Source organism: Rattus norvegicus, chromosome 5 (genome assembly GCF_021556685.1).
Source record: "Rattus norvegicus strain SHRSP/BbbUtx chromosome 5, alternate assembly SHRSP_T2T, whole genome shotgun sequence".
Taxonomy (NCBI): domain Eukaryota; kingdom Metazoa; phylum Chordata; class Mammalia; order Rodentia; family Muridae; genus Rattus; species Rattus norvegicus.
Window position 1 is genome coordinate 15,242,522 of NC_141538.1, and position 27,743 is coordinate 15,270,264.

General features: G+C 40.9%; 1 protein-coding gene across 2 annotated transcripts in view; it reads left to right on the plus strand.

The window, feature by feature from the left end:
• The first annotated feature begins 7,484 nt into the window (after positions 1-7,484).
• Positions 7,485-27,743, plus strand: part of Sntg1 (syntrophin, gamma 1) — an 841,911-nt gene continuing 821,652 nt past the window's right edge. The window contains 1 exon segment of one of the 2 annotated variants that reach the window (NM_001411862.1): positions 7,485-8,646. The gene's annotated coding sequence lies outside the window, so the exon portion shown is untranslated. 2 annotated transcript variants of the gene reach the window in all.

Sequence of the window (27,743 nt, forward strand, 5' to 3'; positions counted from 1 at the left end):
AACCAACTTTTGGTTCTGTTGATTCTTTCTATGGTCCTTTTTGTTTCTACTTGGTTGATTTCAGCTCTGAGTTTGATTATTTCCTGCCTTCTACTCCTCCTGGGTGTATTTGCTTCTTTTTGTTCTAGAGCTTTTAGGTGTGCTGTCAAGCTGCTGACATATGCTCTTTCCTGTTTCTTTCTGGAGGCACTCAGCGCTATGAGTTTTCCTCTTAGCACAGCTTTCATTGTGTCCCATAAGTTTGGGTATGTTGTACCTTTATTTTCATTAAATTCTAAAAAGTTTTTAATTTCTTTCTTTATTTCTTCCTTGACCAGGTTATCATTGAGTAGAGCATTGTTCAATTTCCAAGTATATGTGGGCATTCTTCCTTGATTGTTATTGAAGACCAGTTTTAGGCCGTGGTGGTCCGATAGCACGCATGGGATTATTTCTATCTTTCTGTACCTGTTGAGGCCCGTTTTTTGACCAATTATATGGTCAATTTTGGAGAAAGTACCATGAGGAGCTGAGAAGAAGGTATATCCTTTTGCTTTAGGATAGACTGTTCTATAAATATCCGTTAAGTCCATTTGGCTCATGACTTCTCTTAGTCTGTCTACATCTCTGTTTAATTTCTGTTTCCATGATCTGTCCATTGATGAGAGTGGGGTGTTGAAATCTCCCACTATTATTGTGTGAGGTGCAATGTGTGTTTTGAGCTTTAGTAAGGTTTCTTTTACGTATGTAGGTGCCCTTGTATTTGGGGCATAGATATTTAGGATTGAGAGTACATCTTGATGGATTTTTCCTTTGATGAATATGAAGTGTCCTTCCTTATCTTTTTTGATGACTTTTAGTTGAAAATTGATTTTATTTGGTATTAGAATGGCTACTCCAGCTTGCTTCTTCTGACCATTTGCTTGGAAAATTGTTTTCCAGGCTTTCACTCTGAGGTAATGTCTGTCTTTGTCTCTGAGGTGTGTTTCCTGTAGGCAGCAGAATGCAGGGTCCTCGTTGCGTATCCAGTTTGTTAATCTATGTCTTTTTATTGGGGAGTTGAGACCATTGATGTTGAGAGATATTAAGGAATAGTGATTATTGCTTCCCGTTATATTCATATTTGGATGTGAGGTTATGTTTGTGTGCTTTCATTCTCTTTGTTTTGTTGCCAAGACGATTAGTTTCTTGCTTCTTCTAGGGTATAGCTTGCCTCCTTATGTTGGGCTTTACCATTTATTATCCTTTGTAGTGCTGGATTTGTAGAAAGATATTGTGTAAATTTGGTTTTGTCATGGAATATCTTGGTTTCTCCATCTATGTTAATTGAGAGTTTTGCAGGATACAGTAACCTGGGCTGGCATTTGTGTTCTCTTAGGGTCTATATGACATCAGTCCAGGATCTTCTGGCCTTCAAAGTTTCTGGCGAGAAGTCTGGTGTGATTCTGATAGGTCTGCCTTTATATGTTACTTGACCTTTTTCCCTTACTGCTTTTAATATTCTTTCTTTATTTTGTGCGTTTGGTGTTTTGAGTATTATGTGACGGGATGTGTTTCTTTTCTGGTCCAATCTATTTGGAGTTCTGTAGGCTTCTTGTTTGCCTATGGGTATCTCTTTTTTTAGGTTAGGGAAGTTTTCTTCTATGATTTTGTTGAAGATATTTACTGGTCCTTTGAGCTGGGAGTCTTCACTCTCTTCTATACCTATTATCCTTAGGTTTGATCTTCTCATTGAGTCCTGGATTTCCTGTATGTTTTGGACCAGTAGCTTTTTCCGCTTTACATTATCTTTGACAGTTGAGTCAATGATTTCTATGGAATCTTCTGCTCCTGAGATTCTCTCTTCCATCTCTTGTATTCTGTTGGTGAAGCTTGTATCTACAGCTCCTTGTCACTTCTTTTGGTTTTCTATATCCAGGGTTGTTTCCATGTGTTCTTTCTTGATTGCTTCTATTTCCATTTTTAATTCCTTCAACTGTTTGATTGTGTTTTCCTGGAATTCTTTCAGGGATTTTTGCGATTCCTCTCTGTAGGCTTCTACTTGTTCTCTAAGGGAGTGCTTCACGTCTTTCTTGAAGTCCTCCAGCATCATGATCAAATATGATTTTGAAACTAGATCTTGCTCTTCTGGTGTGTTTGGATATTCCATGTTTGTTTTGGTGGGAGAATTGGGCTCCGATGATGCCATGTAGCCTTGGTTTCTGTTGCTTGGGTTCCTGTGCTTGCCTCTCGCCATCAGCTTATCTCTAGTGTTACTTTGTTCTGCTATTTCTGACAGTGGCTAGACTGTCCTATAAGCCTGTGTGTCAGGAGTGCTGTAGACCTGTTTTCCTCTCTTTCAGCCAGTTATGGGGACAGAGTGTTCTGCTTTCGGGCGTGTAGTTTTTCCTCTCTACAGATCTTCAGCTGTTCCTGTGGGCCTGTGTCTTGAGTTTACCAGGCAGCTTTTTTGCAGCAGAAAAGTTGGTCTTACCTGTGATCCCAAGGCTCAAGTTCGCTCGTGGGGTGCTGCCCATGCGCTCTCTGCAGCGGCAGCAACCAGGAAGACCTGTGCCGCCCCTTCCGGGGGCTTCAGTGCACCAGGGTTCCAGATGGCCTTTGGTGTTTTCCTCTGGCGTCCGAGATGTGTGCACAGAGAGCAGTCTCTTCTGGTTTCCCAGGCTTGTCTGCCTCCTTGAAGGTTTAGCTCTCACTCCCACGGGATTTGGGTGCAGAGAACTGTTTATCCGGTCTGTTTCCTTCAGGTTCCGGTGGTGTCTCAGGCAGGGGTCCTGCCGCTCCTGGGCCCTCCCCCACGGGAGCCAAGAGGCCTTATACAGTTTCCTCTTGGGCCAGGGATGTGGGCAGGGGTGGGCAGTGTTGGTGGTCTCTTCTGCTCTGCAGCCTCAGGAGTGCCCACCTGACCAGGCGGTGAGGCCTCTTTCCCAAGGGGTCTGGGAGCAGAGAGCTGCTGCGGGCCGGGATCTGCGGGCGTGGGACCTCCGGCAAACACAGGACGTGCCCGGTCCTAGATGAACTCTGCCTCTGTGTGTCCCGATCTCACCAGGCAGCTCTCTCGCAGCAGACAAGTTGGTCTTACCTGTGGTCCTGAGGCTCAAGTTTGCTCGCGGGGTGCTGCACACGGGCTCTCTGCGGCGGCAGCAACCAGGAAGCGGTAGTGTATCTTTTAAGTAGTCTTTTTAAATGGTTGTTGGGAATTCACCTTTTTTTTTTTTAAGCTGTGAAGAAATTTCCATAGCTCTGAAGTCAATCTAAAGTCAATGGCATTTCCACCATTTGTATTTAGTGGGAAGGAACCCACGATGTGAATGGACAAAGAATTCCTGCCAAAGAGGTGTGGAGAAATGCTGCTGGGCCACAATCTTCTCCTATATAAAGGTTTCCTCTTGGAGGGAACTTCCTCAGGGCACAGTGTTATCTAGAGTGGGGACACCTCCTAGCCTGCATGGATGAGGTTTAAGATTCGAGAGGTTCTAAAGATGGGTGATATTCCTTTCTTTGGGGAAGCTCAGGTGGCAAACAACTCAAAGGCATCAAGAAGTTCTAGATGTGACAATGTACTGGGCATCTCAGTCTTGAAGCCTACGTAAACAATAAGGACTATTGGGAGATACTCGCATACAAACTTCTCAGTCTGGAAGACTCTTGGCCAAGACAAGCTCCCTGGAAGAGGCAGATCACCCACGCTGCTGGGGTCACCTGAGCTGCCTGGAAAGTGCTCAAACCATCTGAGTGTCTGGAGAAATCCTTCTGCAACCTGTTGGCATACCTACAAGCTGTACAATGCTTTCTGTTTTCAGCTCCTGTGAGCTGTTACTCATGCTGGCTTGGGCTTTGGGCTTTTCATCTTCATGTCTGACCAGGAAAGGTGCCACACACTAAAGATGCAGAATGTTCTATTGGGAGCTAGTTCATAACCTGGGTCTATGTAGCATGTGCTATGTGCTGATTCTATGAAAGATGTCATCATTTCCATTTTAGAATGAAGAATGCAGTTGACAAAACTGCCCAGTCAGTAAAGTGCCGATCACACAAGCCTAAGGACAGAAATTTATCTATATAAAAAGATAGGCATTGCAATATGTACCTTTAATCCTACCACTAGGAAGGCAGGGACAGGAGGAGCCCTGGAGCACACAGGCCAGGTGATCTATTAGAATAGGTAAGGTCCAAACCCAGTGAGAGAATCTCAAAAAATGATGCCTCTGCACATACTCTCTCTCACACACATGTAAATGAGCATCTGTACACAAACATGCATGCACACACGTGGATGCATCCTCTTAGATCAGGAATGATGGAGGTGTCATGGAGGAAGGATAGCAGATGGTGATCTCCAGAAGCAGAATTGTTCTAATCCAAACAGCTGAAGAGATGGAGGCTCTCCTTGGAAGTAAAGAGGGAGCGGGTGTGTGTGTGTGTGTGTGTGTGTGTGTGTGTGTGTGTATCGTGTGGTGTTGTGGGGGTACTTGGATGAAATGAGGGGGAGTTTGGAGTTGGAAGAGTCCATATTCAGGTCAGTTCCCCGGCAGTCTGAGCGGTGGGTGCTGGCGGATTTGGTGTGTGGATCTCTTTATCTGAAGCTTCTGTGAGTGATATAGGTCAAGTCCACTTTCCTGTCTGGAGTGTCTCGGTTCTCATGAGGCTTTTAGGTAATTAACTCATCACACACCAACAACAATACAACAACATGAAGAAACAAACAAAAAAGTTTAACAACTTTTCTAAGTGGCAGAAAATAGTATTCTTTTTCAAGTGAGTCAGCGATCAGTCAGAATCGCTTAAGAGGAAACACAAAATTAAGCTGTGTGTGATGGAATTTCATGGAAGTTCTTGGCGACTGTTTAGGTGACTAATTTTCTTCTGTTCTCTGACTGCTGCTTGTCATTTGCGCCATTCTACCCACAAACACCATCAGGCAAATTGGACTGAGTTTTGTACTCAGTCAGTGTGAGGCGTTTGCCTTTATCTAAAACCAATTCTGCTGGATGCTTCAAGCATGAGCACACAAGAAGGCCCTGAGGCTCCTCTGGTTCAGCAAACAATATCTGAGCTGATTAAAGTCACCCCCCTCCACCAGTTCCTACACAGAAAGGGAGCGAAGAATAAACCCCTCAGCGCCACACTGTTAGAAAGCCCTCAGAACACGTCGAAATAATTGTTTCATTTCAGACACACTTGCCTATAGGTATTTTTAGTTGTACTTGATACAATAAAAACAAACAGACTAGAATTCAACTGAAGGCACTGAAACTTCAGATTTTAACACTGCCTAAACAACATACACTGAGGATTGACTAGGCCAGCTGAGAACTCTGGTCACTGCCTGTTCTTCACAGGTTGCTGTGCTGACTTACCTTCTGAATTTTATTTATATAGTCTATTATATAAGAACATTTAGAGAGTACAAGTAACTTTTAGAATAAAAGTGATTTAAGGGGCTGGAGAGATGGCTCAGCGATTAAGAGCGCCCGACTGCTCTTCCAGAGGTCATGAGTTCTATTCCCAGCAACGACATGGTGGCTCACAACCATCTGTAAAGAGATCTGATGCCCTCTTCTGGTATATCTGAAGACAGCTACAGTGTACTTATATATAATAAATAAATAAATCTTTTAAAAAAAAGTGATTTAAATGATTTTTTTGGACAAATCTTATCCAACAGGAAATTTATTTAAAATAGCTTTTCATTTCACCTCAGCCTATCTGTCCCTGCTTTATTATTCTTTATTTATACTTCATTTGTACACATTTGTGAGATGAGGTGATGTTCTGCATTTGCTCTTCATCATCTTTGTCCCACAATGCTTTGCACAGGCTGATGAGGAGAAATGTGCTACTGATTTGTTTCTTCAAAAAAAGACATCAAAATACTAATCGGTTACTCTGACAGTTCAAATTAATCAACCCTTTGTTTTTCCTCCGTGGCAGGAGAGAGGGGGGTGGGGAGGATTGAGAGGGAGGCTCTGTATTAGCATGAATCTGCTCTACAAAGGGAAATCTGTCCTGTGGTTGGGTAATGAAGTGCATATGTTTTCAATTAGCCACATCTCTGTGCTTCACTTAACCTCTTTTATTTACTGTGCTAATTTCCTGTATGATTCATGTTTCTACATGTACAAAGAAAATAATTCAACTACTTGAATCAATCGAAACAAACATGCAAAACAGCAAAGAAAACCCATTTATTTGCAGGGGTTGACACAACAGACAAACAGCCTTTAAGCAAGCAATTTTCATTCTCTGACAAAAAAATAGGGCACCTTAAAAAACTTATTTGTACAAACCCGTACTTGTTTGCGTGGATACCAGAAACACGTGTTTGCCTTGGTAAAACGAAGGGGAAACGTAATTTACCGTAACCCCAGTGGATTTGTTTCTCCAGGAAACGGAGAAAACAAAGCAGATCTTTTAAAATTAGCTCCTAGTCCCAAATTGCATCGTTCTGTAGCGTTATCTCAGCGTGCTCAAGCGCAGCACCAACCGGACAACCTTTGGACTAGAGTTCAAACGTGGAGAGAGTGAGGGCAAGCTTGGTCCCTTGAGCTTTTCCTGTGAGGGGTAACTCCACAAGCTTCACAAAGCATCCCGAAACGGGGCGACACTTCTAGAAGGAGACTGAGGTTGCAGCTGCTGCAAGGAATGGCGCCAGACCAGGGAAAGGAGGGTCTGTGCTGGAAGAAGGACTCTACATGCACTTCTCCGGAACTCCCTAGTTTCCCTCCGGGAAGTGGCCTGGCCCTTGGCCCTGCTGTAGCCTCCAGAGCCCACCCTGCAGCCCGGTGAACCTCACAGAATGCCGCCCGGTGAGCCGGGACCCGCAGGCGCAGCGACCCGGGCCGAGGGGGAGTAGAACCCCATAGAGGGACACGCGTGCAATCACTCCACGAATTCCCCAGAGCCGTCGGAGGAGGAGATGAGCGAGCATCCAGAAGCACTGCGTGCCCACGCGCTGTCCCCACGCTAAGCCCCAACGCCCCTCGGTCGGAACAAACTCGGGGTGCATAAGTCTGTGCTACACAAGTTCTTTGGCTGGAGCTGGGCGCTGCCCAGGCTCGCGTTTGTGGTGCGCTCTTCAGCCTTACCACGGTCACCCGGAGCGCCGCAAGGGCGCTGTGTTAGGCAGCTTGCCCCATTCTCCACTATGTGTATCTCAATTTCCCCATCTCGCTCCATTCGTGCCTGTACCGGTTGCCTTGCGTGGGCGGTTGAGCCTCGGCGGCCTCCTATTGGGCCACCAACTCGAACCCGGGTCCAGCTCTAAGGCAAGCTTCTCTGCTGGAGTGGGGTCAGTAAGGCGCCATTAGAAGCCTGACCACTGAGCTTCTGAGACGTCCCCGGGGACGTCTCAGTCTGGTACCTAGGCCTTGCGGGATCCTTTTAGGGATGGCTTAGCAGCTCTGCTTACCTGATCCACTACCCTTATCCAGTCTTTTGTGCGGCGACACGCCCCCGCCCCTGCGGGAACCCAGCGGTGGGCGGTGGGAGGGCGGGCGCTGGAACGCAAGCTCCCTGGCCCTGCCGCCCGCGCCGAGTCCCGCGGCCGCGACTAAGCTCTCTGCCGCGCTACAATCTCTTGGAAACAAAGGTATTCTTCCTGGCCCTTCCACGGCTTCTGCATTCTCTGGCAAGAGTCTGTCTGTGTATCTGGGAGCTGAGCATCCTGACTCTGTCGTCTCGGAATTCCACCTAGAGCTTCGAAAATGTGAACGTGTCCCCGCTCTGGCTGGGAAGCAAGATCGCGGGGGACCCCCGAAATAGCCCTTATCATCTTATGTAATTAAGGACCCACGAGCTTCCCAAAGCACCTCTACAGTCTCCACAGTGTTCAGCTTCTCTCCTCCTCCCCCTTCTCTCTCCTGTCTCTTTCTCTCTAACCCCACCTCCCTGTGAGCGCTTGTGCGCGCGCCCGTGTTCGTGCGTTCTTTTTCATTTCTACCTTTAGGAAACCTACTCAGAGCCGCTGTGAACTCAGAAGAGGCTCAGCTCTTGTTTTCCCACGGATTCCTGCCTCTCTGGAAACGCTGCCAACGTATACACATGAGGGTATCAAGCTGGAGAGATCATTAATCCCCGAGTAGTGAAACACGGCGGAGAAACGGCAAAGCTGGAAGTCTGGAAGCGGCCTTAGCAGGAGTGTAGGGTCTGGAGTGGGCTAAGGGGGTCCTGTCCCCCTCGCTTCAGCACCGGAGGGGATGGACAGCGTCTCCCAGCTGCGTAGCTGCCTGGGGGGACCCAACTGTGTTGCTGCTGCTGCCTTTGCTGCTGTCCTCGCGGCCACAGTCTTCAACAAGAGCTCTTAGCAGCTAAAAGGCGGTGCCTCCAGTCCCCTTCTTTGATGGATGAAAACCAGCCCTTCTCATCCTCTGCCACTTATATCTACTCGGCTCCACGGAGTTAAACTCTAGGCAGCAACTTTACGCAGAATTTTCTAAACGGAACTGGGGGGAATGCAGGCAGAAGAGTGGAGTTGAAGTTCTTAGAGGTACCAAGGAGCCATGGGCGCTGCAGTAGGAATTGAAATACTCAAAGGCCCACAGTTTTTAAAATAAGCACGTCCCTGAGTGGATTGCAGCTGCTGTGGAGATAGCTTTGTGAGAGGTCGGAGATTCTAAACCCCGACGTTAAAGAAGTGGAGTAAAAGGCGTCGACACCTCTGCTCAGCAGGTACGTGATAATACTTTCTCCTCTGCGTTTAACACACACTAAGGACTTTGCAAGGTTTAAAAGAAAAGATGCAAACATCACATGTTGAGGATTAAGGAAAATGAGTTCTTCTGTTTGTTTAAAAATAATAATTCCTAAATTAATATCTTAGAAAAAAATTTCTTATGTCTGGAATTTTACTTTTCTGGAATCTCTTGACGAAGGTGACAACAATATGTAGCTGACTTCCATTAGCATAGCAAACTTTTACTTGGACATTTTCTGCCTTCTTAACTAACAGCTTTGGGGATCCCTATGTGTTTTATTGTTTTCTTTAAAACTAATGTCCACTGGTGCTTAGTGATCATGCGTATTCAGTGAAAAGCGATTCTGGTTGTGTTGCATTGCCTCTGAAATACATATTTGAAATATATATCAAAAAGTTGGAAATGGCTCAATCACCTCTTCTAGTATTTTAGATTATTATAATTTGCTAAAATATTTACAGGCACAGAATATGTATACACCAATATCTGATCTCTTTTGTAGTCAGAGCCCCCAAGTGTAGCTAGACCTTAGACTTATCAACAGATATTTCAAGGCAGGAAGTGAGCAGCTTTCTTGTGCATCTGTAGGAGAGTGGGGGTTCCCTCAACATCCTGACTGATTAGTTCTACAAAACGTACTTGTTTCTGAAATCAAGTGACAGAGACTAGTTATTAACAGACCATAAATCTTAACATGATAATTAATTTTTTGATACTTCTTTCTAGACTCTTCCTCTAAAGCTTTAAGATTACAGCTTCTACAGTGACCTTGATAAGCATTGGGCTTTAATGAAAAGGGTTTTCTGAGTAAAAAGCTGTTATACAAATGTATAGTCCATGGCTGGCATTTCAGAAAGAACTCATTCAATTCCACTGAGCGCATTCTGCTCAACGGAGAGCTTTGACTCACAGGAATGATTCTCATAGTCATGACGGCATATGCTTAGCCGAGTCTGTGGAAAGAGTTTGTCTTGAAAAACTGCAGGAGTTTGGAAGGATTTTTTTAAAATAATTTATAAACCATGTATAGCCCCCCCCCAAAATACCTTTACATCTCATCCACAGTAGCTCTCACTTTCTTGATTTGAACACCTAATCTCCTCAGCCAGGCTGGTACTTGTTGGTAGACTAATGGTTGCCTGTTTTATAGTGACCGGGAGAGAGTAACAGTTCTACTCAGAGGACTTGTCATTTTTAACTGTCACTCACCACGTAGCTGCCTGCATCGCCGATAGAGAGCGGTAGCTCCTTGGAGGCATGCTTGCCCTAGATAGGTCAGAAATGATCTTCGGAGGACTAGAAGGCTGCAGCAGTTGATGTGGATTCTTCCTGTGGACCCCCTTTCATCTTCTACTTTAAGAAATGTGGAAGCAACCTACCACGTGGGAGATGGCATCACATTTTGCAGAGTTATACAGCTCATGACAAGACTATTATTTTGGTCCTTAATTAATTAGTGTAGACGGACTCCCCAAGTCAGTGGAGCATAAAATGAAATGTGGGAATGTGTTCTGGAATGAAGCCGGTGTGTCTTGTTGACCGCAGTTCCCTTCTCAGTGGTGGAGGGGGCAGGCTTTCTCTATGTAGAACAGCAACTGAATAACCTAAAAGTTACCTTTGTCCCTAATCCCTTTGCAGATTTGGAAGTAAATAAGTCAAATTCACCACTCCACACTCAACAAAATGTACTGAAGGTCTTGCCAGTAGTTATCTCCAGAGAAATGTTATAACATGGAGAGAGAGTTTTTGTAAGCCTATTTAGTAGCTGTCTAAAGGCTAATCTCTAATCACAATTAAGTGAGTAAATAAATGGATAAATTAGTGAACCAATAAAGGAGCAACAGGGTTATGGGGAATCAGCCTTTATTTAGATTCCACTCATCTCTGAAAAGAAATCAATGCTGTATTTGAAAAAGTGTCTCTCATGCATGCAAGCAAGCAGTCTCTGCCTAATGGATACATATTCACATATTTTATGTATATAAAATATATATTCAGGTTTTACAAGTGTCAACACAATGAGTATCTCCATATAGAGGTGATATGAGTCCTGGAATCTGTTCCAGTGATTTCCTCTTTTGGCTGGAAATGGAGGGATAGCAACTTGGAAAGAAATTATGACTCAAGTTTTTAAATTATAAATTATCATAAAAACAGGACATAGATGCTAGGAATAGTAAGTCATACCTCTAATTTAAGCATTGAGGAGGCTGAAGCAGGACGACTGTGGGAAGTCTGAAGCCCCTATGGGATTCATAGTGAGCGAGTGTTTCAATCGGATAATGATGTCAAACATCAAAGGGCCTTCTTCAATCTGAAAATAATACTCTCATGCTTTGAAAATTCTTTGCACTTACTAAAACTCAAGTAAGCAAACAACATTAGCAACCAAACCACGGGAACGCAAATTGAAAATGGTCTAGAATTAATGACCGTTACATTGGGACAGTCAGCTAACGTTTAGGTAGTCTACACAAAAGTTTAGCCAAATTGATTTTAGTTTTATGGCTTAGTTCATATTTGGGTTTGGGTTTCAGATTTTGGGGAAAAAAATCTCAATATTCTGTAAAGGCAAGGAATTATAGACAATGATTCTGTTCATTGCACTCTGATCTGTGAAGCAAAAGCTACTAATAAAGAAAATAATTTTGTTAGCCAGAAATTGGTCTTCATATCTCTCCCAAAACCTGTACAGTGAGCAATAGCGGAACACTCTTACGGAGAACACATTTACGTAGTATTTTCTTCTTCTGTAGCTGAATGAGTTAAACATGGCATACTGCAGTGCTAAACATGCTACGTATTACGAGGAGGAAAAACCAGGGCTGTTTGGTCATAAAACAACCAGGCTTCCTGAAATGCTAATGTGGTTAGAGAGCGAGCCACTCACCCCACTGATGCTTCATTTTGTCCCTCAAGTGGGGAAACTTTATCAGCCAGTGAGAAGCAGAGCTTTACATATAGATGCACATGTATTTCTTAAATGTCAGAGAACTGGTTAAATGATATGTATTTATGGACACTTAGGAAGTGTGAACGTGGTGGTCTGAGGGTCTGGGCACCTCAGTGCTGTATCTGGGTGTGATTATAAGGGATTTCTAATGGCATTAGCTCATCCATGGAAACCTTTCCTGAAAACCACTGCATATCAGGAAAGTAGGTAAAAACTCTCTTGCTGAAAATATAAAATTTCCTGATAACGCTGTAGTTTTTAACATCTGTTTTTAGTATAAATATTTCAAACTAGGCAGAATTTGTTTTACAATATTTAATATTCAACATCAGTGCCATGTTTTCTATCAGTTGGTCTAATTTAGGTCAACATGATCACACATAGTCTAACACATTTAATTTAGACTTTTGAGAAAATTATTACTGTCCTTTTGCTATGATTGTCTTCTCTACGAGGGATTACTGTTTACTGCTAGTTATATGGGCACAGAAACTCAGAAGATTAGGTAGACTTTGAAACTATTTGAAAGTGCATGGAAAGAAACATCTGTTTTGGTTTCTGGTCAGTGAGATGGATGGAAGTGTAGATTCTGTGGGGCTGATTGGGAGGAACCTGCAGTCACTGGCTGTGAGGGTGCAGCCATCCTGTGGTCTGAAGCCTACACTCATATCTCTTCAGGGACTCGCAAATTTTGTCATGTCACATTTTTTTTTTGCCAGATGGCATATTCTATAATGCAACCCAGTAACATTTTTATTTGTATAGGTCTCTAGACTATCACTAAAGCATACTGGTACTATAAACGATCACCAAGCATTATAGTCATTTCTATATATGTTATGGTTAAACAACTTATGATTGGTCCAGAAAATGATAATTTGTAATTATTTGGATATAGAATTTTAAATTGTAAGAATCTACTTGTTTCTTATATGAAAGAGAAGGAATAGATGATAAAGATTTAAGAAAAAAATAGAAAGTGAAAGAAAATAATTTCTTGTGTCTGAGAATTTTATCTTTTTTTTTTTTTTTCTTATTTTTTCTGGTCTGGGTTATCTCACTTAGGACAATTTTTTTTTATTCTTTTTTTATTTTTTATTTTTTTATTTTTTTTATTATCTTGAGTATTTCTTATATACATTTCAAGTGTTATTCCCTTTCCCGGTTTCCGGACAGACATCACCCTCCCCCCTCCCCTTCCTTGTGGGTGTTCCCCTCCCAAACCTCCCCCCATTGCCACCCTCCCCGCATAGTCTAGTTCACTGGGGGTTCAGTCTTAGCAGGACCCAGGGCTTCCCCTTCCACTGGTGCTCTTACTAGGATATTCATTGCTACCTATGGGGACAGAGTCCAGGGTCAGTCCATGTATAGTCTTTAGGTAGTGGCTTAGTCCCTGGAAGCTCTGGTTGCTTGACATTGTTGTACTTTTGGGGTCTCGAGCACCTTCAAGCTCTTCCAGTTCTTTCTCTGATTCCTTCAACGGGGGACCTATTCTCAGTTCAGTGGTTTGCTGCTGGCATTCGCCTCTGTATTTGCTGTATTCTGGCTGTGTCTCTCAGGAGCGATCTACATCCGGCTCCTGTCGGTCTGCACTTCTTTGCTTCATCCATCTTGTCTAATTGGGTGGCTATATATGTATGGGCCACCTGTGGGGCAGGCTCTGAATGGGTGTTCCTTCAGTCTCTGTTTTAATCTTTGCCTCTCCCTTCCCTGCCAAGGGTATTCTTTTTCCTCATTTAAAGAAGGAGTGAAGCATTCACATTTTGATCATCCGTCTTGAGTTTCCTTTGTTCTAGGGATCTAGGGTAATTCAAGCATTTGGGCTAATAGCCACTTATCAATGAGTGCATACCATGTATGTCTTTCTGTGAGTGGGTTAGCTCACTCAGGATGATATTTTCCAGTTCCAACCATTTGCCTACGAATTTCATAAACTCGTTGTTTTTGATAGCTGAGTAATATTCCATTGTGTAGATGTACCACATTTTCTGTATCCATTCCTCTGTTGAAGGGCATCTGGGTTCTTTCCAGTTTCTGGCTATTATAAATAAGGCTGCGATGAACATAGTGGAGCACGTGTCTCTTTTATATGTTGAGGCATCTTTTGGGTATATGCCCAAGAGAGGTATGGCTGGATCCTCAGGCAGTTCAATGTCCAATTTTCTGAGGAACCTCCAGACTGATTTCCAGAATGGTTTTACCAGTCTGCAATCCCACCAACAATGGAGGAGTGTTCCTCTTTCTCCACATCCTCGCCAGCATCTGCTGTCACCTGAGTTTTTGATCTTAGCCATTCTCACTGGTGTGAGGTGAAATCTCAGGGTTGTTTTGATTTGCATTTCCCTTATGACTAAAGATGTTGAACATTTCTTTAGGTGTTTCTCAGCCATTCGGCATTCCTCAGCTGTGAATTCTTTGTTTAGCTCTGAACCCCATTTTTTAATAGGGTTATTTGTTTCCCTGCGGTCTAACTTCTTGAGTTCTTTGTATATTTTGGATATAAGGCCTCTATCTGTTATAGGATTGGTAAAGATCTTTTCCCAATCTGTTGGTTGTCATTTTGTCCTAACCACAGTGTCCTTTGCCTTACAGAAGCTTTGCAGTTTTATGAGATCCCATTTGTCGATTCTTGATCTTAGAGCATAAGCCATTGGTGTTTTGTTCAGGAAATTTTTTCCAGTGCCCATGAGTTCCAGATGCTTCCCTAGTTTTTCTTCTATTAGTTTGAGTGTGTCTGGTTTGATGTGGAGGTCCTTGATCCACTTGGACTTAAGCTTTGTACAGGGTGATAAGCATGGATCGATCTGCATTCTTCTACATGTTGCCCTCCAGTTGAACCAGCACCATTTGCTGAAAATGCTATCTTTTTTCCATTGGATGGTTTTGGCTCCTTTGTCAAAAATCAAGTGACCATAGGTGTGTGGGTTCATTTCTGGGTCTTCAATTCTATTCCATTGGTCTATCTGTCTGTCTCTGTACCAATACCATGCAGTTTTTATCACTATTGCTCTGTAATACTGCTTGAGTTCAGGGATAGTGATTCCCCCTGAAGTCCTCTTATTGTTGAGGATAGCTTTAGCTATCCTGGGTTTTTTGTTATTCCAGATGAATTTGCAAATTGTTCTGTCTAACTCTTTGAAGAATTGGATTGGTATTTTGATGGGGATTGCATTGAATCTGTAGATTGCTTTTGGTAAAATGGCCATTTTTACTATATTAATCCTGCCAATCCATGAGCATGGGAGATCTTTCCATCTTCTGAGGTCTTCTTCAATTTCTTTCCTCAGTGTCTTGAAGTTCTTATTGTACAGATCTTTTACTTGCTTGGTTAAAGTCACACCGAGGTACTTTATATTATTTGGGTCTATTATGAAGGGTGTCGTTTCCCTAATTTCTTTCTCGGCTTGTTTCTCTTTTGTATAGAGGAAGGCAACTGATTTATTTGAGTTAATTTTATACCCAGCCACTTTGCTGAAGTTGTTTATCAGCTTTAGTAGTTCTCTGGTGGAACTTTTGGGATCACTTAAATATACTATCATGTCGTCTGCAAATAGTGATATTTTGACCTCTTCTTTTCCGATCTGTATCCCCTTGATCTCCTTTTGTTGTCTGATTGCTCTGGCTAGAACTTCAAGAACTATATTGAATAAGTAGGGAGAGAGTGGGCAGCCTTGTCTAGTCCCTGATTTTAGTGGGATTGCTTCAAGTTTCTCTCCATTTAGTTTAATGTTAGCAACTGGTTTGCTGTATATGGCTTTTACTATGTTTAGGTATGGGCCTTGAATACCTATTCTTTCCAGGACTTTTATCATGAAGGGGTGTTGAATTTTGTCAAATGCTTTCTCAGCATCTAATGAAATGATCATGTGATTCTGTTCTTTCAGTTTGTTTATATAATGGATCACGTTGATGGTTTTCCTTATATTAAACCATCCCTGCATGCCTGGGATGAAGCCTACTTGATCATGGTGGATGATTGTTTTGATGTGCTCTTGGATTCGGTTTGCCAGAATTTTATTGAGTATTTTTGCGTCGATATTCATAAGGGAAATTGGTCTGAAGTTCTCTTTCTTTGTTGGGTCTTTGTGTGGTTTAGGTATAAAAGTAATTGTGGCTTCATAGAAGGAATTCGGTAGGGCTCCATCTGTTTCAATTTTGTGGAATAGTTTGGATAATATTGGTATGAGGTCTTCTATGAAGGTTTGATAGAATTCTGCACTAAACCCGTCTGGACCTGGGCTCTTTTTGGTTGGGAGACCTTTAATGACTGCTTCTATTTCCTTAGGAGTTATGGGGTTGTTTAACTGGTTTATCTGTTCCTGATTTAACTTCGATACCTGGTATCTGTCTAGGAAATTGTCCATTTCCTGCACATTTTCACGTTTTGTTGAATATAGGCTTTTATAGTAAGATCTGATGATTTTTTGAATTTCCTCTGAATCTGTAGTTATGTCTCCCTTTTCATTTCTGATTTTGTTAATTTGGACGCACTCTCTGTGTCCTCTCGTTAGTCTGGCTAAGGGTTTATCTATCTTGTTGATTTTCTCAAAGAACCAACTTTTGGTTCTGTTGATTCTTTCTATGGTCCTTTTTGTTTCTACTTGGTTGATTTCAGCTCTGAGTTTGATTATTTCTTGCCTTCTACTCCTCCTGGGTGTATTTGCTTCTTTTTGTTCTAGAGCTTTTAGGTGTGCTGTCAAGCTGCTGACATATGCTCTTTCCTGTTTCTTTCTGCAGGCACTCAGCGCTATGAGTTTTCCTCTTAGCACAGCTTTCATTGTGTCCCATAAGTTTGGGTATGTTGTACCTTCATTTTCATTAAATTCTAAAAAGTTTTTAATTTCTTTCTTTATTTCTTCCTTGACCAGGTTATCATTGAGTAGAGCATTGTTCAATTTCCACGTATATGTGGGCTTTCTTCCCTTATTGTTATTGAAGACCAGTTTTAGGCCGTGGTGGTCAGAAAGCACGCATGGGATTATTTCTCTTTCTGTACCTGTTGAGGCCCGTTTTTTGACCAATTATATGGTCAATTTTGGAGAAAGTACCATGAGGAGCTGAGAAGAAGGTATATCCTTTTGCTTTAGGATAGAATGTTCTATAAATATCCGTTAAGTCCATTTGGCTCATGACTTCTCTTAGTCTGTCTACATCTCTGTTTAATTCCTGTTTCCATGATCTGTCCATTGATGAGAGTGGGGTGTTGAAATCTCCCACTATTATTGTGTGAGGTGCAATGTGTGTTTTGAGCTTTAGTAAGGTTTCTTTTACATATGTAGGTGCCCTTTTATTTGGGGCATAGATATTTAGGATTGAGAGTTCATCTTGGTGGATTTTTCCTTTGATGAATATGAAGTGTCCTTCCTTATCTTTTTTGATGACTTTTAGTTGAAAATTGATTTTATTTGATATTAGAATGGCTACTCCAGCTTGCTTCTTCTGACCATTTGCTTGGAAAATTGTTTTCCAGCCTTTCACTCTGAGGTAATGTCTGTCTTTGTCTCTGAGGTGTGTTTCCTGTATGCAGCAGAATGCAGGGTCCTCGTTGCGTATCCAGTTTGTTAATCTATGTCTTTTTATTGGGGAGTTGAGGCCATTGATATTGAGAGATATTAAGGAATAGTGATTATTGCTTCCCGTTATATTCATATTTGGAAGTGAGGTTATGTTTGTGTGCTTTCATTCTCTTTGTTTTGTTGCCAAGATGATTAGTTTCTTGCTTCTAGGGTATAGCTTGCCTCCTTATGTTGGGCTTTACCCTTTATTATCCTTTGTAGTGCTGGACTTGTAGAAAGATATTGTGTAAATTTGGTTTTGTCATGGAATATCTTGGTTTCTCCATCTATGTTAATTGAGAGTTTTGCAGGATACAGTAACCTGGGCTGGCATTTGTGTTCTCTTAGGGTCTGTATGACATCTGTCCAGGATCTTCTGGCCTTCATAGTTTCTGGCGAAAAGTCTGGTGTGATTCTGATAGGTCTGCCTTTATATGTTACTGACCTTTTTCCCTTACTGCTTTTAATATTCTTTCTTTATTTTGTGCGTTTGGTGTTTTGACAATTATGTGACGGGAGGTGTTTCTTTTCTGGTCCAATCTATTTGGAGTTCTGTAGGCTTCTTGTATGCCTATGGGTATCTCTTTTTTTAGGTTAGGGAAGTTTTCTTCTATGATTTTGTTGAAGATATTTACTGGTCCTTTGAGCTGGGAGTCTTCACTCTCTTCTATACCTATTATCCTTAGGTTTGATCTTCTCATTGAGTCCTGGATTTCCTGTATGTTTTGGACCAGTAGCTTTTTCTGCTTTACATTATCTTTGACAGTTGAGTCAATGATTTCTATGGAATCTTCTGCTCCTGAGATTCTCTCTTCCATCTCTTGAATTCTGTTGGTGAAGCTTGTATCTACAGCTCCTTGTCTTTTCTTTTGATTTTCTATGTCCAGGGTTGTTTCCATGTGTTCTTTCTTGATTGCTTCTATTTCCATTTTTAATTCCTTCAACTGTTTGATTGTGTTTTCCTGGAATTCTTTCAGGGATTTTTGCGATTCCTCTCTGTAGGCTTCTACTTGTTCTCTAAGGGAGTTCTTTATGTCTTTCTTGAAGTCCTCCAGCATCATGATCAAATATGATTTTGAAACTAGGTCTTGCTTTTCTGGTGTGTTTGGATATTCCGTGTTTGCTTTGGTGGGAGAATTGGGCTCCGATGATGCCATGTAGTCTTGGTTTCTGTTGCTTGGGTTCCTGCGCTTGCCTCTCGCCATCAGATTATCTCTAGTGTTACTTTGTTCTGTTATTTCTGACAGTGGCTAGACTGTCCTATAACCTGTGTGTCAGGAGTGCTGTAGACCTGTTTTCCTGTTTTCTTTCAGCCAGTTATGGGGACAGAGTGTTCTGCTTTCGGGCGTGTAGTTTTTCCTCTCTACAGGTCTTCAGCTGTTCCTGTGGGCCTGTGTCTTGAGTTCACCAGGCAGGTTTCTTGCAGGGGAAAAGTTGGTCCTACCTGTGGTTCCAAGGCTCAAGTTTGCTCGTGGGGTACTGCCTAAGTCCTCTCCGCTGTGGCAGCAACCGGGAAAATCTGTGCCGCTCCTTCCGGGAGCCTCCGTGCACCAGGGTTTCAGATGACGTTTGGTGTTTTCCTCTGGCGCCTGGATGTGCACAGAGTGCAGTCTCTTCTGGTTTCCCAGGCGTGTCCCCCTCTCTGAAGGTTCAGCTCTCCCTCCCACGGGATTTGGGTGCAGAGAACTGTTTATCCGGTCTGTTTCCTTCAGGTTCCGGCAGTGTCTCAGACGCAGGGGTCCTGCCGCTCCCGGGCCCTCCCCTACGGGAACCCAGAGGCCTTATACAGTTGCCTCTTGGGCCAGGGATGTGGGCAGGGGTGGGCAGTGTTGGTGGTCTCCTCCGCTCTGCAGCCTCAGGAGTGCCCACTTGATCAGGCGGTGAGGTCTCTCTCCCACGGGGTTTGGGAGCAGAGAGCTGCTGCGGTCCGGGATCCGCCGGTGTGGGACTTCCGGTAAACACAGGAAGTGCCCGAGAATTTTATCTTTTATCATTGTGAAGCTTGCTCAGAACTGTAAGTACTCAAAGAGTACTGAACGTTATTAAGCCATTCATTAAGTAATTGATAATTATTTATCAACTTTAATTTACATATGTATGTGTTTCAAAACAAAAAAATTCCAATGTAATTATAGATTTATTATTATATAATTATTATACTTAGCAATTGTATTACCACTCATTCAGAACTTTAGGTAAGGAGTTTTAAAGGTAAGGATTCTCTTTTTAAAGGAATGAATACTTGATAATTATCTATAATAATTGGATAAAAGAGCAGTCTTTTAGAAATTGCACCTGAATTTAACAGTCTTGTGTTAAAAACCTATGAAACACATTGTAAAATGCTTAAGTAAAAGAGAGCAGTGCATTTTACCCCAAATCCCTGGTAAGGAATAGGTATCTAGTAAGAAGCACACTTGATATGGGTGAGAGAAGGGTGTTGCACTGAGTACATACAACATACTTTTGTTATTTCCATGGTTACAGAGTCTTGGGTAAATTAATTTATTTACTAGTTCAAAATTAATTTACCCGAGTCTCCGTAATGATCCTGTAGTAAAATCACTACCCAACATTTATGTGAACTCAAAACTCTTCCTCAAACTCTAGTATGCTCATGGTGGGCAGAAGACAAGCTCAGGACCCATTGACCCATTCCTTACTATATTACATTGTAGACCAGAGGATTCAAGTGTAAAGACAGCACTTACACTCATATCCTGTCTTCGTTTTAAAGCAGAGCTTAAGTCCATGGCAAATTCCAATCTCCCTCCCTCCCTCCCTCCTCCCTCCTTTTCTCTCTCTCCTCTTGTTGTCTTTTACATCTCTTTGACTTATACTAGGTCAATATACTTTCTGTTTCAAGTCCCTCCCTCCCTCCCTCCCTCCCTCCCTCCCTGCCTCCCTCCCTCCCTCCCTGCCTCCCTCCCTCCCTCCCTGCCTTCTTCCCTTTCTTCCTTTCCATTTTCTTTAAACCATGGGACTTGCTTACCAAGACTCGAGTGGGGAAGGCTCTTCCAAACCGTATATACTGACTGAGGGGACTAGGTGATCGTCATCTGATTACCATTGTGCATTTGTTAGGGGAAAGTGGAGCACAGTATGAGACAAAAAAGAACTATGCCCTGGAATCCCATTGACTATTCTAACAAAGAGGTCCAAATTGCTTGTTTTTACTTGTGACAATCAGCTTCATTGTTTTCATGTCTCGTGAAAGTTCAGTGATTTTAGTGAAGAGTTAAGATGAGCTTCCCAGCGTGGCCTTCATGACAGAAACCCACACATTGTGGTTATCTTTCTGTTTTGTTATTCAGAAACAATAATCAGAGGCACAGAGGTGGAAAAGGAACAGTGAGCACAAAGTAATTTATCTTGAATAGATTTTTGTCATATATTACTTTTGTTAAGTGTTGATTTCAAATAATATTAGCTGAGTTGTTGTATGTGAGGTCTGCTTTAGATTAGCTAGACTATTTACCCTTTGACTTCCCTGTCTCTCTTTAATTTTGAAGTTAAGCCTTAAAAACAGATCAATCTTGTTGTCTACACTTAACACCAAGGTATAACACATAGGTTGGATTTACAATCAATGTAAGTCAGCTTGTGGTAGTCTAATTTAGTAACTCTACAATGTAGGGGCTGCTCTTTATCTCTCTGAGCATATAATTCTTGCCAATTAAGGATCATTCTCATTAATTATAAAATGAAATTATTCTGTCCACCTAATTAGTTTATTTTTAGTTTGAATATCATATTGTCATATTGTCATATCCTATGACATTAAATTTCTGGTCGGTCTCTTAGAGTGCATTTCATTGCTTTGTGAAAACTTGATTGAACATAATAAATATACTCCAGGAAATGTAACACTGGTTTTTGTTTCTATCCATTAAATTAATCTGTGGTATTTAGCACAATGTTAATGGCTTCTAGAGTTCAACTTTACGAGATCTTATATAGTTCTGATGGCAGGACTATGAAGCCGACTTTCATTACTAGCTTCAAATGTTATGATTGAAATTGAGTACAGATAAACTGTTCTAACACCCAAGTCCACATTGTAATATAAGGGTGAGTTATCATGCTTTTCTATCTTTTACTTGTAGTTTAGGAAGAACGGTGTGTTTGATTTTCTTAATTACAATTACATTATTACATCGCACATGCGTATTTACATTACTTTTAATTGTGTGTAAATGCTTTTGGGGGTGTTGTATGTACTCATGGGTGCAAGTGCTTATGAAGGTCAGAGGAATTAAATCCCTTTGGAACTGGAGATACAGGTGCTTATGAGCCATGCTTCGTGGTTGATATAACACATTTAAGATTCTTTGTCAGAGCATGCTCCTCAGTGCTGAGCCATCTCCCCAGCTCATATGCCTCCCCTTTGCAGAGTCTGATAATATTTTCTAATAACAAAAGGAATGACACGTAAACAAATACTATTGCAACTGTATTTTATTGAGTTTATACTTGTGTGATATTGAGACGTTCAAGGATCTTGACAGGATCATGCACTATTTTGACTTTAACAGCATAATCAATTGTTGAAAGTCACAATTTAGGAGCACCATTCAGTCATGGTAAGCCAGGCTCAGTCCAGATCTAGGAAGAGGACAAATACACCTCATGGGGTGAAATTCAGAAAACTGTCAATCAAAACTGGATGACTCGATGCCATCAGGTCACAAAAGACAATCAAAAGTCAGAGCCAACTGATACTGTGTGTGCTTTGTACCGGCTCGGTTGACGCTAATGTTCTCTCCTTGTAAAGTACCCTTCAGGAGGGTCTAAAAATTTCCAGAGATGGAAGGTTGCATTTCATCAGAGAGAGAAAACTGACAGTTCCCTGAATGGAGGTACTGTGGAAACTGTGAAACTAAGCTACTGAGAAAAATGAAAGACAAAATATGGATGAGCAGAACAACACATATTTCAGAAGGAAGAGCAGGTAGGAAGAAAGATTATGAGAAAAGGACACTTAGGAAAGTATACGGAAGAAAAGCCATGGTAATTCTGAGACAGGAGCAGGAAAAGTGCACAGAGCTGTGTTATTTTCTCTGGACCGTCCTCTTGCTTCCACATTTCATGGTGCCCTTGGCAATGGTGACATTGCATTTTGGGTAATACATATTATATAATTATATATTATAGAAATTTACACAAATAAATATAAAATTATGTTATGATATATTGTATATTATATATAAAATAATGAAGTATGCATACACACAAATACACACATACACACACACACACACGCACACACACAGACGAAGGAATTGAGATTGATTTTGTTTTCTCTGAGTTGTTCTGTGCTAATTTTTAGGTAATCATGTAAAATACAAATGAAAGACAAAAAAACAATGTTTGCTTTAGTCGCTAAAATACTGACTCTACTAGTAACATGCCACATGTTATTGACTTGAAAGGTTAAAGTAATCTGGAAGAGTAATGTATCTTTTTTTAAATTATATATTACCATTATAAATACATATAGGCTATTATTTTTCTTTGTTTTTGATGTAGCAAACTTTGAAAAATTCTGAATATACAGAATGAGTTCAAAGAGAGCTACACACTGATTTCATTTTCTGCAGTTTCCTTTGCTTTAAACATTGCTATTACTTTACTTATTATTTGTGTGGGTGAGGGGATGTGTGTGAGTCAGCGAATGTGTGTCCATACATTAATGGAGACATGTTGGATGCATGCCTCATTGGAAGTTAGGGTACAATTTAGTGTGCATTGGTGGATTCTCTCCTTTGTCATTTGGGTCCCAGGGATTGAACTCTGATCATCAGGGATGACAGCCAGCATATTTACCTTGTGACCCAAAAGGCTCATAGAGGGCAATTTCATAGCAACAGCTAGTAATCCCCAGGTGGTTCAGGAAAAATGTAAATTTCCATTTATCTGAGCTCAAGTTCTTTTCTTGAACCAGTTAAATTCCCTGTGTAACAGTCTGGCTTTATCATGCATCCTGCAAGAGTAAATTATCTACTTTTCTAGAGGCCAATTAAGTTTTCTAAATCAACAATGTACCATTTAGCAAATTACCTTTCAGTACACTAAAAGACTCCCCAGTAACCCAAAAAAGTTAATGTACCACCAAACAGTGGGCAATTTATTCTATCCTTGCTGAGAGATCAGACAGCTGAAAGCATTAATGTAAGCTTTGCAGATTATCACCGTGGAGCACAGAGTCACTGCCTAAGCCATGGAGGGCAGGGAGGTCCTGACCATTGTGGAAGAGAGAGGTGGGAGAGGTGGTATGAGGTGCAGTTGTCTGGATTCTTCAGATCAACAGCCAGCTAGGTCTCAATGGCATCCCTACAGGTCACCTGTACATGTGGAAACATAGATAGGTCAGCAGTCTGTCCTCTCAAAGAATTAACTCGCCACAAGTTTATGTACAAGTGTTCCTTTCGAAATAATCAGCACCCTCATTTTTCATGTAGTGACAATTGGCTATTTATGTCTTGACTATGTTATGAAATGGGATAATTTATTCCCTCTGAATCAAATATAGCTACATGTAGTTGAATGTACTAAATGTAATTTTTGGGTATAGCCTTTTCTTTTTCTTTTTTGTAAACTTATCGAAAAATGTAGTGACTCAGGCCTACCTGTTACTTTCTGTTGCTGATGTTTTCTGTTGTAGTGCTGTTGTTCTACTAGAAAATGGTTTTCTGTTCTTTCCCCTTTTAACTATGGCTGTTATTTTAAAAAATGAACATAAATAAATAAATAAACATCAGATAGCTGACAAATTTTAGAACATTGTGAAAATTATGGAGGAGTGTTGAAGATGTAATTATGCATAAAGAGGAGTAATTGTTTTGTGATCCAGGAATTTCTATTATACTCAAAGGCCTTTTTCTCAACAATGAAATTTCTTTGGCGTCTAGTCCTACTTTGGTTTTGATTTGAAACTCTTTTGGGAGATGATATGGGTAAGTGAGGTATAATCACAGAACAATAAATTAATCAAATTCGAGGAACACCATACATTACTTTTATAAGCATATAGAGCTTTGAACAGGATATTTTTTGTGCTACAAAAATTAATGAGATTGCAAACCAGTTTCCTACTTTGGTATGCAACCCTAGAGTATTTGCATAGGAGTCTCAATGTAGACTGCTCAGCTAAGCCAAGCACTGTCTCTCTACATAGAGCATGGCTGCGTTTTAAGAGGCTGAGCCTTAGGAGCAACATGGCATGCTAATAAAAAATTTAAGTGTCAGTCTGAGACCATATCATAATTATTCCTGATGAATGTGGATTTTGAACATTTGGACTAAAGCCACTATGTGGAAATTAAAAGGAAAAAAAAGGGTTGGCACATGATGAATTACTTAGCGTTTCTTTTTGTAAAGAATAAAAGCTTCCTGACTGGCAGTGAAGGATTGGTGATCTGTATGGCAGTATTTTGAACAAGGAGATCTTTTATAAATGCTGTCCTTGTATTTAGAAAATGATTATGGGATGCAGCTGCAGGTTTTAATGGCTTTTAATAAAATATGTCAGAAAATACATTAACAAGAAATGTCTAACATGAGATCCAAGACACTATAAAGCATCATTAAATGCACATATTGGTTGGTTAAAATAACATCTGTTTCTGTAATACTAGTAGGTTTGTAATTTTCGATGGTATTTTGGAGAAAATTTCAAGACAAATAAAATTTAGTGATTAAGATTAGTGTATAGATGAAATCTGTTAAAAGCAGTAACAGATTTACAACTGATAAAGGGTTGAAATACCTGTTTCAAAAAATATGTATAATCGTAAAATAATTTTCACCTGTAGTGCACCAAAGTATAATATTTCAGTCTTTTTTGATTAATTAGTCTTTCATTAAGAAAAAATACTCTATAGGAAAAAAACCTGACTAAAAAAAGATATTTCTGCTTAACATTTGTCTTGCTTAGTTTCCTGCAATTCTTATTTTCAACATCAAGTTGCCAGAATACTAATGAGAGGGCAAGTGCAGCCTGTCACTCAGAGACTTCCTTTTAGTAGTTATTTGTTTCATACAGTAAAGATTCATTTTAAAGGCTAGGGTGGATCACCGCGTTCAAGAAGATTAAAGTGTAATGAAGCATAGCAGAGTCATTGTACAGTGAAGATGCCGTTGCTGGGCAGAGTAGGAAATGCTCCAGTTGACTGCTATATCCAGTTGGCCCTTGGGAGATATGCGATATTTGTTACGATTTTAAAGTTTAGTTCATGCCTGAGTTTAAGCAGAACCATTGAGGTAATGCTTATATTTGAAGAATGGTGAAAGTCAAACGATGATCAATATTGATATATGTTTTAAACTCTAGCACAGAAAAGGGAAGGGGGTAAAGGAGCTGGGGAAGAAAGAGGACAGGGTGCAAAGTTTCCTAAGCAAGGCTTGACAATGCTGGATTTAGACAACTGCTGCATTTCATATGTTTATTTTGTGATCATTATGAATGTTAAGGAAGTTGTAGAGATAGTTTCTTGTGAGACCTCATCCATCATACCTTGATGTAATATCTTATACAACTAGAGTCTGGAGTTAGAGGCAGGAATTAATATTTGTGCAATACTATTGTGAACATTAGAATGTACTTCTTCTTTGGGTTTCACCAGTGTTCACCTGGACCCATCTGCACCATGGATATAATATTTCTGTATCATTAGTCCCCATGGAATTCTTTAGAATCATGTTCATAATCAGGGTACACAGTGCTTTATCAACACAGAAAGTTTCTCTTTGTAGTTTGACTCAGGCAAGACTTCTCTGTTCTCTGTCTCTGTTATTTTGCTACTTGGGATGACTTTATACATGGCATCATTTAGCATTCGATATTTACTGAGGCACTGCCTTTGGGAGTAGTTTGTACTTTTGCAGACTATGGATTTGCTAATTTGTTTGCCTGTTTCCTAGTTGCTTTTAGTTTGTTGTTAACACCTGAAAGGGTGTTAAACACATACACAAGATGATTTGTTATACAGTAACATAAATAAGTCTTTCTTTCTCTGTGTCTAACTTCTGTTTATAATTTCAAAGATGTTAGTAACATATGTTGAACAGGTTAGCAGTGTTCTAGAGAGAGCCTAGACTTTGACCCAGTCATCTTCCATTGCATTTCAAATGCTGATTTTCCACTGCTGAATAATAATTTCATGTAATACTAGTTTCTTTTGGTCTATAAGCATTGATTTCTGGTAGGTAGCAAGCATAAGACTGAATACTTTTTAAAGAAAAGTCTGATGGGAGTATTGGTATATTGACATCTTGAGATTCTAAGTACCATATTTTCTCAGCTTTATAATCTCTTACATATATCACAGCAACAAAAAGGATGCATTGGGGGGGTTTTAAAAATATGTACACACTTTGCCCAAATAAATGTTATTTACAATGTTTATTCTTATGAATCTCACAAATACATTTCTAAAGTTGAAGTGTACATTATGCTACAAAAGAAATACTCCAAACTTACAATTACTGCAGCACTAAGGCACAGATGTTCACTAAGAGTTACGTTATTTCTCTTCTGGGGATTGGCCCAGGGCTTCATCACACATACCAAGCAAGGACTCCACCTTTGACCTCCTGCTCTAGCTCTCACCAAGGGGTTTATTTTTTTAGAGACAGTGTAGGCCAGGATGACATGAAACTCATGTTCCCTCTACCTCAACTGGGATTAAAGGTTTATATAAAAAAATATGATTTAATTAAAAATAAAATAAAAACCACTAACTTTTAAAATATGGGGTTATATAATAAATACTAGTATAGCTAAAATATTTACTGAAATAAATGAATAAAACTAGAAAATTAAAATAGCCAAATCCCTAAGCACTAACAAGACTGGAGAGGTCAGACAAAAACAGGAGCTCTGGTTCAGTACTGGAAGCAATGCCCAACAGTAGAGCTGTCTTCTTCAGACAGTTTGGCAGTTTCTTCTAAGTCAAAACATATGGTCACTGAAGATCCAGTCGTCATTCTATAGGGTATACCCAAATGAGATGAAAACGTATCTACACCTAACATTTTGACAGGAACATCTCCAGGTTTATTCAGAAATACTAAGGTTTGGGCAACCAGTATATCTCCAAGGAGATGAATGGAACCACAAACTCTAGCACAGACAGACAAAGTATAACACGTGACACTAAGACGTGCACATGTGTATTTACATCCACAGATTGGCGCTGCTCTAAACCTTTGTTATCGAAGCTTCTTACTGTAGTGGGTGACAGTTATTGCAGAGGAACATTCTGTTCCCAGTGGAAAATAAGTCTTGAGCTTTAGATGGGCTATCTCTATCAACTCCCCACCTTCGTGGCTTAGGGAACGTTGAACAAAAGCTGCGGAAAGAATGCTAAGAGCTAAAGGAGTGCTGTGCAGGGTTGTCATCCTAACATCACATGTCTGATTTATACATGAACTCAGAGCCACAGAGACTGCCCACACAAGATCTGCACAAGATCCAGCCAGTAAAATTTCCAAGCATGGAGGAGAGAGGCTCCCCCCAAGGCCGCATCCTTGGCTGAGGAGCTGTTGAACCTTGACGACTGC